General features: G+C 37.4%; 1 long non-coding RNA gene across 1 annotated transcript; it reads right to left on the bottom strand.

The window, feature by feature from the left end:
* Positions 1 to 268: 268 nt before the first annotated feature.
* On the bottom strand, positions 269 to 10,393 carry LOC125344895. The gene is made up of 6 exons (XR_007209668.1): positions 9,373 to 10,393; positions 7,455 to 7,585; positions 3,973 to 4,171; positions 2,249 to 2,314; positions 1,288 to 1,347; positions 269 to 982 (listed from the first exon to the last, which is right to left on the bottom strand). It is a non-coding gene; the product is annotated as an uncharacterized LOC125344895 (long non-coding RNA).
* Positions 10,394 to 10,784: the final 391 nt, after the last annotated feature.

The following is a 10,784-nucleotide window of genomic DNA, read 5'->3' on the forward strand; positions in this document are numbered from 1 at the left end:
ACTTAAAAAATATATTGTATGTTGAATCTTACTAAAGTCTTCACAAGAATGAGATTCCATGGTCTAATCCTTTTGAATAATTACCAGTTAGGCAACATGAGTATCAATACCTGAAACATGTTTTGACAGGAAGGGTGCAAGAGTTGGAAGCTAAAATGAGGACTGACCCAAAAAAGTGAAAAGAAATAATGAGCAAATACATTCATATTCAATGTATACACATGAAAGTGGAACACAGAAATCTTATTAGACAGTTCCTCCTGGGTAAGTGGGGACAGAATTTTGAAGAGGTGATTCAACTTAACATGTCTTCTATGATGATCAAGATAGTATCTGCATCTCCTAAACTTGAAGATAATTTTTAAAACCCCCAAATATTAGTTCAAAACTTGAAGTTTAGCCTGGTGTTGTAGTTCACACCTTGAATCCCTGCTACTCAGCAGACTGAAGCAGGAAAATGCACAGAGCAGAGTGCCATCCTAGCTCTAAGTAGATGAATTCTTCACTAAGTGAATACATAACTAATTTTTAATATATATCAAATGAAACAAAAAGGAAAATACATCTTTGTTATCACAGAATTGATATTTAATTCCACTAAAGCATTAATGTCAACTTTGTGGTTCAGGTTCGACTTAAACAATGGGCATTTTGACAGAACAAGTAATCATTTTTGCATAGAACATCTACCTGAAGATTTGTTTTGAAGCAGTTCAAAATAGTATAAAACTTTTCATTGCAACATATTATTAGAAATATTATTTTTACAACATTTTATATCTTTCATCTACTAAGAATAATTCCAATAACATTCAGAAATAACATTATCTTTTAAGATTTCTGTTATAAGATAAATTTTCTTTTATGAACCTAATTTATACATTCTCCTTAAAAATGCCATGTAATCATCAGTTGCCACATGTGAATCTCGACTTCAATAGTACATCATAGAGCAGAAGTTCTAGCAGACCCAGACTCAAATCTATATTAGGTGAACACAAAACAAAACATGAAAGCATTATAGTCTTTATCTCAAAGACTTTTAGTTAAGTAAGCATGTGTTAGTAAACTTATGGAGGATTATATAAATGTTAATAAGAATACAATTATGGGCATTGGGTATGGTCAGTTATGTGTATGGCAGAAGGAGAGAGAGAACTACAATACAAAATGATATTCAAATGTAATTAAACCATATTGGTGACTAATTATTATGTGGCTAACTGTGAAGTTTCTATATATTTGGATTTATTCATTAACTCAGCAACTATTTATTCAACCACTTACACAAGCACTGAAATTCAAGATCACGATATACTCCATTCTTCATCAATCTCTTCCTTGCTTCTGGAAAATGAGATCAATGGGTGATTTCCAGGCAGAACTATACTTACCATAACAAGTATAAAGGTACTTGAGCACAAGGATGGGATGTATTTCTCAGTTTTGTGTCAATGTGAATGCATTTTGTTGTAGTTATTACATTAATAACTGAACTTTGATAAGGAGGGATGTAATCCATACAAATTGCTAGACATTGTAAGTAGTTCACACTGACTAGAGTTACAGCAATGAAGGGTAAGTAGAAAGCACCAAGGCTGAATAAGTTGATGTGCATAAACTTAATTTGAATATTTGCCTTTCATACCAAGGAAGTTGGAAATTTCATGAGTGCAAAAGATAAACACGGGGCTCTGGATATGGCCTAGTGGCAAGAGTACTTGCCTCAAATACATGAAGCCCTGGGTTCAATTCCCCAGCACCACATATACAGAAAATGGCCAGAAGTGGCGCTGTGGCTCAAGTGGCAGAGTGCTAGCCTTGAGCAAAAAGAAGCCAGGGACAGTGCTCAGGCCCTGAGTCCAAGGCCCAGGACTGGCCATAAGAATAAAAAAATAGAAATAAATGAATATAAAACACACAAAAAAGGTAAACACTTATATTTGGAGACATTTAACTAAGAAGTGGAGGATGCCTTTCTTTGCTAATAGTCTGATAGTTTCAAGAGATGACAAGTGAAGAAAGTGGTGAGTCACAAAAGAAAATGCACATGAACCTTGATAGTTACTACAGTGACGAAAGACACATGGGAAGTTATTCTACATGAGGGGTGTTGGTTTTTATCCCTTCCATTTGAATTTTAATTATATGTTGTAGGTCTGTTGGCCAAATAAAAAGAAGGGGTGCTAATTGCTTTGTCTCAGAATATCAACAGACCTAAATTAATTTATAAAGTTTGGCAACATACCTCCTTGTAGTCCACGAGTTATAATTCTTCCTTCATACATATCTTGAAATAAGCCACATATGACATCTATTATTTGAATTCAAAAAGAGATATCATCCTGGAAATGACTTACACCTTATGAAATCTGAGCTTACATGAGGATGTAGAGACTAAGACAGTTTGAAGAAAGTTGTGAAAATGTCACCCATGTAAAATTAATCTACATTCACTTTATGTAAAAAGTATCCATATATAATGCTACTTAATCTGCTTAACATTAAAATGAATACTTCTAATTATGCTGCGAGTATTCACTAATGTATACACAATACAACCTATATTATATATTCAATGCATTTTCAATGCAATTCAATGGTTTTCACCAAAACTGCTTTGTTTCCCCCCACAGATTTAACATCAATTACTTGTAAAGGCTGTTTCACTTATGTTTCACTTCATATATGCCTATAATGTACCTTATTCATTTTTCCTGCATCCTTCACAATTGATTCCTAAACTAAATTTAATGCATTACCTTTTTAGGTTTTTATACATATATATAACATATTTTGATCAACCTTACCATTGTTTATATTCTCCATTCACTCTCTTTCCTCTTACCATCTCCACACATGGGACAAGATTTTATAGTTCAGTCAGTCACTACTTAAAAGTGTACTCTACTTATCAGAAGGCTCTCACCATGGAATTTCGTCCATGTATATATTGGACTTGAATGAAATGTGCCCTGTATCTACCTTTTTCCTAATTATTTAATCACTTCTTTCAAGTTAATGAATCTTTTGCTCAAAAGAAACTTTCCATTCTCTACTTAGCAGATCCTAATGACAATACCAAAATACTTGTTAGTTTGATCAACATCTTTGGAAATACAGCTGGATAGAGAATTCAATATTCAAAACTCACTAATCTTTCTATAGTCCAATAATGAATAGGTTGAAAAAGAAATTGAGAATAGCAATAACTTCCAAAACAATTAGACACCCATAAATAAGCTTAACAAAGGGATTAAAAGACATCAATAGTGAAGTCTATTAAATAATGACTTAAGAAATAGAAGAAGACATCAAGGGATGGAGAGATCTTCCAAGACCGTGGAATGGCATCATTCAATCATGAAAATGACAATATTGCCAAGCATTGCAACTTACTTATTTTTACAAATACTCATCAAAACCCCAATGCCATTCTATATAGAAATAAAAAGCCATTCCAAAAATTCATGGAAGAGAATTAAAGTCTCTGAACAACAAATGCAATTGTGGATGTATCATAATACTAGGCTCCAAAGATATAATAACCAAACAAGTGTGCTACTTGCAAATAAAAATCCTACAAACGAGACCCAAAGACCAATGACACTCTATAAAAAATTAATAAGGCACACAGCTTCAGCTGTATCGTTTTTGACAGTGGAGATAAAAACAAAGCCTTGAGAAAAAACAGCTTCTTCATAAATGGTGCTGACAGAAAAGGTTATCTCCTTCAGGGAGACTGAAACAAGACCCTTCTCTCTCACGCTTCTCAGAACTGATTCAAACAAGGAGACATAAAACCACACAACAGCAGCTATCTGGTATTTGACAAAGCCTTGTTGCTGTTAGCTAAGCACAGATTATTTTGATCTTTACTTGACATGCAAAATCTATTTTAGTTCTCAATAGTTGCGCAAGTCAATATCAAGAAATCTAGCAGACATGAGTCTCAAAGTGAACATAACTAACCTGCAGTGCACAGTCCTCCTGGCTCTAGTGGAAGATTGTGTGTATGAGCCTAGGTTACCACCTCTTCTCTTGGAAGAAAACTTTTTGAGTTCACAGGAAGTATGATTTCCAACACTAGGGCAAAAATGTTGGACAGACTCTGCTCTACTGGCTCTGGAAATGAGGATTCCTCTTGTCCTCTTCCAGTCTCTTAGTGGACCTGTGAAAATCCAAAAAGCAAATGCCAAATCATTCCTTTATATTAACAAAGTAGGACTATTTAACAAATACCTATAAAATAAAATTTAATTTCTTTAAAATTTTATTTTTACCATCAGTATTTGTAAGAAAATTTCTGTTTCAAACAATTTCATCCTATAGAAGTACACATATATTTACAGGAAGATACCACTCTAGAAAGTCACCCCCCCAAAAGTAAGGAGGACAGAAGTGGCTTTCAATGATTTCTGGGTTAATAGGTTTCCCTTGCTTATGATAGGTCATTACTAAGACAATTATTCAGAAAATGTTTAGAAATGCCTGTTTTTCAAGTATGACTGTGTCAGAAGATTGGTGTATTAATTTGGTTGTCACTACTAGCCATTTTACCATGCAAAACATATGTTAAATCACCATACTGAGGAGCAAAATCAAGAATCACATGATTATGTCTCTGGATGTGGAAAAAGTGTTTGATAAAATCCAGCACCCATTTATGATGAAAGCTTTGGAGAAGCTAGGATTCCAGGGAACATTTCTGACTATAATAAAGTCTGTCCATCACAGTGTAAAAAAAGACAAACAACTACAAAAGCAATACTTGCAAAACTGTTTGGTATAAGTGAACTGAACACCTGGTGGGGGGGAGGAAAAGGAGGAGGAGAAGGGGGGTATGAGGGACAAGGTAACAAACAGTACAAGAAATGTATCCAATGCCAAACGTATGAAACTGTAACTTCTCTGTACATCAACTTGATAATAAAAATTTGAAAAAAAAATGAAGTCTGTCTATGACAAACCCACAGCAAGCATTATACTTAATGGTGAAAGTGAAAGCCATTTCCTTTAAAATGAGGAGCACAAAAAGGTTGTCTGCTCTCTCCTCTCCTTTTCAACATAGTACTGGAATGCCTAGCCAGAGCAATAAGGCAAGAGGAAGACATAAAGGGGATCCAAATAGAAAAAGATGAAGTCAAACTCGCTCTCTTTGCAGATGACAAGACCCTGTATCTTAAGAACCCAATAGACTCTACTTCCAGATTACTTGAGGTGACCCAACACTTTGGCCATGTAGCAGGATACAAAATAAATTCTCAAAAATCAATGGCTTTTCTCCATGTCAACGACCTGAAGAGCAAGGCTGAAATCAGGAAAGCAACTCCTTTGGCAATAGCCTCAAAAACCATAAAATACTTAGCAAATACTTTAGCCAAAGAAGTCAGAGACCTCTATGATGAAAACTTTAAAAACCTGAAAAAGGAAATTAAAGCAAAACTAAGGAAATGGAAAAACCTCACATGCTTCTGGGTTGGGAGGATTAACCTTGTGAAAATGGCAATATTGTCAAAGGCTATCTACACATTCAATGCAGTACCCATCAATATCCCAACACTATTCTTTAATGAAATAGAGGAAGCAATCCAGAAATTTCTATGGAACAATAAACGACACCAAATACCAAAAGCTATCCTAAGTCAAAAGAACAGTGCTGAAGGAATTACAACACCAAACTTCAAGTTGTATTACAAAGCTATAGAAATAAAAACTGTCTGGTATTGGCACAAGAACAGGCCTGAGGACCAATGCAATAAAACTGAAGACCCAGAAATGAACAAGCAGACCACGGCTACATAATCTCTGATAAAGTAGCTAAAAACAGGATGGAAGAAAGATAGCCTCTTCAACAAATGGTAATAGAAAAGCCAGCTCAACACCTGTAATAAACTAAAACTAGATCCTTACATAACACCCTGCACCAAAATGAATTCTAAATGGATCAAAGACCTTGAAGTAAAATCAGATACCCTAATAACATTGCAAGGAGGAATAGGAGAAACACTTGGGCTCCTTGGCACAGGATGAAACTTCCTTACTAAAGGCCCAGAATTGCAACATATCAAAGAAAAGTAGGACAAATGGGACTGCATGAAACTGCAGAGCTTCTTCAGGGCAAAGGACATAGCTGCCAAGATAAATAGAACGTCCACACATTGGGAGAAGATCTTTACCAGGGATACAATAGTAAAAGGCCTCATATCCAAACTATATGTAGAAGTCAAAAAAATAAATTCCTCCAAAACAAATCCTCAAAGAACCAAAAGCCCCCTCAACAAATGGGCCAAAGACCTAAAGAGAGACTTCTCTGAGGAGGAAATGAGAATGGCCAAGAGACACATGAAGAAGTGCTCTACATCACTGGCTTTAAAAGAAATGCTACTCAAAACAATACGGAGATTCTACCTAACACCAGTAAGAATGTCCATTATCAGCAAAACTAATAATACCCAATGCTGCAGGGGATGTGGCCAAAAGGGAACCCTACTACAGTGTTGGTGGTGGGAATGTAAGCTGGTTCAACCACTCTGGAAAGCTGTATGGAGATTCCTCAGAAGGCTAAACCTAGAGCTCCCCTATGACCCAGCAACCCCACTGTTGGGCATCTACCCAGAAGACCACAAGCAAGACCACACCAAAGCCACCAGCAGAACAATGTTCGTCGCAGCACAATTTGTCATTGCTACAATATGGAACCAACCCAGATGCCCCTCAGTAGAAGAGTGGATCAGGAAAATGTGGTACATATACACAATGGGATTTTATGCCTCTATCAGAAAGAATGACATTGCCCATTCGTAAGGAAATGGAAGGACTTGGAAAAAATTAGACTAAATGAAGTGAGCCAGAACCAAAGAAACATGGACTCTGCGGTCTCCCTCACAGGGAATAATTAGCACATGTTCAGGTTAGTCATAAGAGAGATCACAGTAGCTCAGTAGTTATGACCATATGAACACATAAGATGATGCTAAGTGACAAATGAACTCCACATTATGGAAACAAGTGTTATATCGTTGTTGTAATTATTTTCAACATGCCATGTGAAACCGTAACCTTTTTTTTTCCTCTCGTATTCCCTTCCTTTAGTTGTACCCCCACTATTGCTCTATCTCATCTGAGTACCGTGCATACTGTATATACTGGTATTAGAACTAGGGAAGGGAAAAGAAATATCAAAATTGAGAGACAAAGGATAAAAAGACAAACGACTCCAAAAGGAATACTTACAAAACCATTCGGTGTAAACTAACTGTACAACTCATGAGGGGTGAGGGGAAGGGGGAGGGGAAGGCGGGGGAAAAATGAGGGAGGAGGTAGCAAGTTGAACAACAAATGTACTCACTGCCTTATGTATGAAACTGTAACTACTCTGTAATTCACGTTGACAATAAAGAAGGAAAAAATAATCATACTGAACATACAACACAAAATACAATTAAGAATACCTGAACTCTGGTATTTAGGAAAGTCATTTAGCAATGAAAAGAAATCATCTGGCTCCCATTTGCTGTCACCATGCATACATTCTTTGAGATATCCAGCTTTCAGCGTGAGGATTCACTCAGAACAGCAACATCTAGGGAGGAAGATGGTGACGTGGAGATTAAAAGACCACAAGCAGCTCTTAGCCCATTACATCCTCACAAGGCGTCCAGGGTGGGACCTGCCGGTTCTGCCTTCCTCACACTCCCCAAACCTGACCAGAGATTTATAGTTTCATGGCTTTGGAAATTATATACCTTCCCATTATCATGTAATTATTTTGTTATATCAGTTGAGGACAGCCTGGTTCTGCACACTCTCTGCTGGTAGCAAGATCATAGTCAAGATCAGCTGTTGAGCTACAAACTGACAACTAATTAGCTATATGTCTAAATATGAGAAAAACATGCACATGAAACTGAACTATGATGAAGGAATTCAACAGCAGTAGACTAGTCTTTTATAAGTATCAGTGAATCAAATTCCTTCAGAATATTAGGCTAACTTCTATTTACTTTTACTTCCCAGCCACCTCACTGTCTCACTGCACATGATGCTTTTGAGACAAGTAGCTACATTTCGTTAGTATGATTCCACTTTGACTTCTATAGCTTTATGGTCTGGACCTTTTCGTAAATCTCAAGCCTATGAGAAGGCTCTGCATGGCTATTTGTACGTGTCCTTGAAGATCAATTTTGTGAAGATTTTGTCTTATAGAGTCAACATCCCATGTCCATGAGCATGTCTAAAGTAATTATATTGTTTCCCATCATTTCTGCCTCAGTGGTTCACAATTTAAAATATATTAACATGCTGCTGCAGCTTAAATTTATTATCTTATCAACTGCATTTCATCTGAATGATGTGAACCTAGTTTTTGCTGTTGGAGATTGCACACTACATATTATGCATATGACATAAATATTCTCACACCAATCAATGCCCTCATATCTGACCCATTCTTATTTTAGTCCTCTAGTTATATGGTACCTCATAGAATGACAAATTCAATATTTTCCCATTAAATACATGACATCAGGCAAATATTAGAAACATTTAAAAATTTGTACAACACAATATTTAGGGTTTTCCTAGTAGTCTAGATGTTTGCCAACAAGTCTTAAACAAATCAATTTTCTAGTGAATGTAGGTATTCTGATATAAAAATTAATGCATAATACTGATGAAAATGAACTCTTTCCTAGGAAAACAGATATTTCATGTTTCTAAGTGTTACTAATCAGAGAACTTCTCGTATACCATAATAAATTTATCCTACAGATGTTTATTTATATATTTAGAACAATATTCCTCTCTAGCAAATCATTCAAAAAAAGTCAGGGCAGGAGTGGCTGTCAATGGTGTCTGTCTGGATTCGCAATTTTGCCAGCACCATTTGTGGATGAACCTATCTTTCTTCCATCCTTTTTCCTTTCTTTCTTTTTTTTTTTTTTTTTTTTTTGGCTCCCTTACCAAAAATTAGGTGGCCGCGGGTCGGTGGGTTCATTTCTGGGTCTTCAGTTCTAGTCCACTGGTCCTCAGGCCTGATCTTGTGCCCTGCCCAGGAAATGCACTAACTGCTCTGCAAGCTCCCCAGTGGGAAGGTTTAAACGGAAAGATGTCCCCAGTGTGCGCTTTTCCCGCGTCTTTATTTCATGTGTGTGATGGAGGGCCAACCACAGCCAGGTGCTTCCAGCCAGTCTTTCAGGGCTCCGTGACACGTGGATCAATCCCATCTCTGCTTCAACACCTCTTGTGAGTCAACACACCCACCCCCACTGTCCTGGGCAGGATGGCTCTTCTGGGGTTGAAGTCGATGAGATGACAGAGAAGGCTTTAGAGAGCGCACCTGGGGATTTTCCGCCAATTCATTTCACTCACCTGCATGGAGAACGGCACCTGCGTGTTTCCTCCAGAGGCTGAGCTGGCTTCCTCTCTTGCGGTCTTCACTGCGGTCCTCCCTCTAGCATTGCCTGGGTGGCGTGGCATCCACTGGTTCTCCCTGAGATCCCTGTCTTGTCCTGGTTGAGGGTCTAGACAGTCACGGCTGGGATGGTGCGTTGCCTCTTGCGGGCCTCCGGGTAGCTGCTTTGTGCTGCTGGGGTTTGGGATCCGTGGCTCTTCCCACCAGGAGGACGAGCGCGAGGAAGCAAAAAGGGGGAATCAGGAGTGTGACCGGGACACCAGAGTCCAGGTCATCAAACTGTGGGCAAAAATATTTCCCTTGCTACAGGAATTCTAGGAAATAACTTAGGGCCAACTTGAATTTATCCATTTGTTTTTAGCACAATTTTTGTGCATGCTTATAATATCTAAAACTTATTGTACTTATGTGTATACACATCAAATAATGATTTGTTGTCTTTAGTGCATAAAAGCTACTCTAACTGTCAAGGGTTGGTCATATTATCTCAATCACGTTAAACCCAAATAAGGGGAAAAAAAGCAGTAAACAACCAAGGCGACTTGGTTACTGGTAACGTTCAGATTCTGAACACATGGGGTTAATCAGGATGGCATGCACAAGTTAAGATTGGTTTTGTTCGCAGCGACTTCATTTTGTTTAAGAACAACGTTGTGTTCAAAATGTTGGTTATGTTATCAAGACTTATCCAGGAATGTCTTCTACATGGATACTGAATTTCAGACCTTTGAGATTCTTAAAAGAGGTTAAATAAAATCTCCTAAGTGCTCAAATAAAATCTAATTATGAGCTCTTGGCTTTAAATATAGTGCAAAGATTTTAAAAGTTCAATCTAAGATTTGCTGCAAAATATCTAAAAAGTAAAAATTTTAAATACTCATTGTAGCAAACCTTAAATCATCAGTCAAATTAGCCAGTATACGTGTCATTCTAAATTCTAAAGATACCACAGAAGCAGTCTAATTTAACCTTAAAATAAACACTAAAAACCAAGCATTTTGGGCTGGGGATATAGCCTAGTGGCAAGAGTGCCTGCCTCGGATACACGAGGCCCTAGGTTCGATTCCCCAGCACCACATATACAGAAAACGGCCAGAAGCGGCGCTGTGGCTCAAGTGGCAGAGTGCTAGCCTTGAGCGGGAAGAAGCCAGGGACAGTGCTCAGGCCCGGAGTCCAAGGCCCAGGACTGGCCAAAAAAACAACAACAACAACAAAAAAAAAATCCAAGCATTTCACCTTAAAAAGTTGGTTAAATATAAACATTTCTTAAAAAAATGGGATGTTTGGTCTCTGGTTAGGTTAACAGTAATTTAAGCTTATTTAAAAGGTTTGTCAAAGATAAAGATTAACACACAGAGTCAGAGCAAGC

The sequence above is a fragment of the Perognathus longimembris genome, unplaced genomic scaffold, assembly GCF_023159225.1.
Source record: "Perognathus longimembris pacificus isolate PPM17 unplaced genomic scaffold, ASM2315922v1 HiC_scaffold_4582, whole genome shotgun sequence".
Taxonomy (NCBI): Eukaryota; Metazoa; Chordata; class Mammalia; order Rodentia; family Heteromyidae; genus Perognathus; species Perognathus longimembris.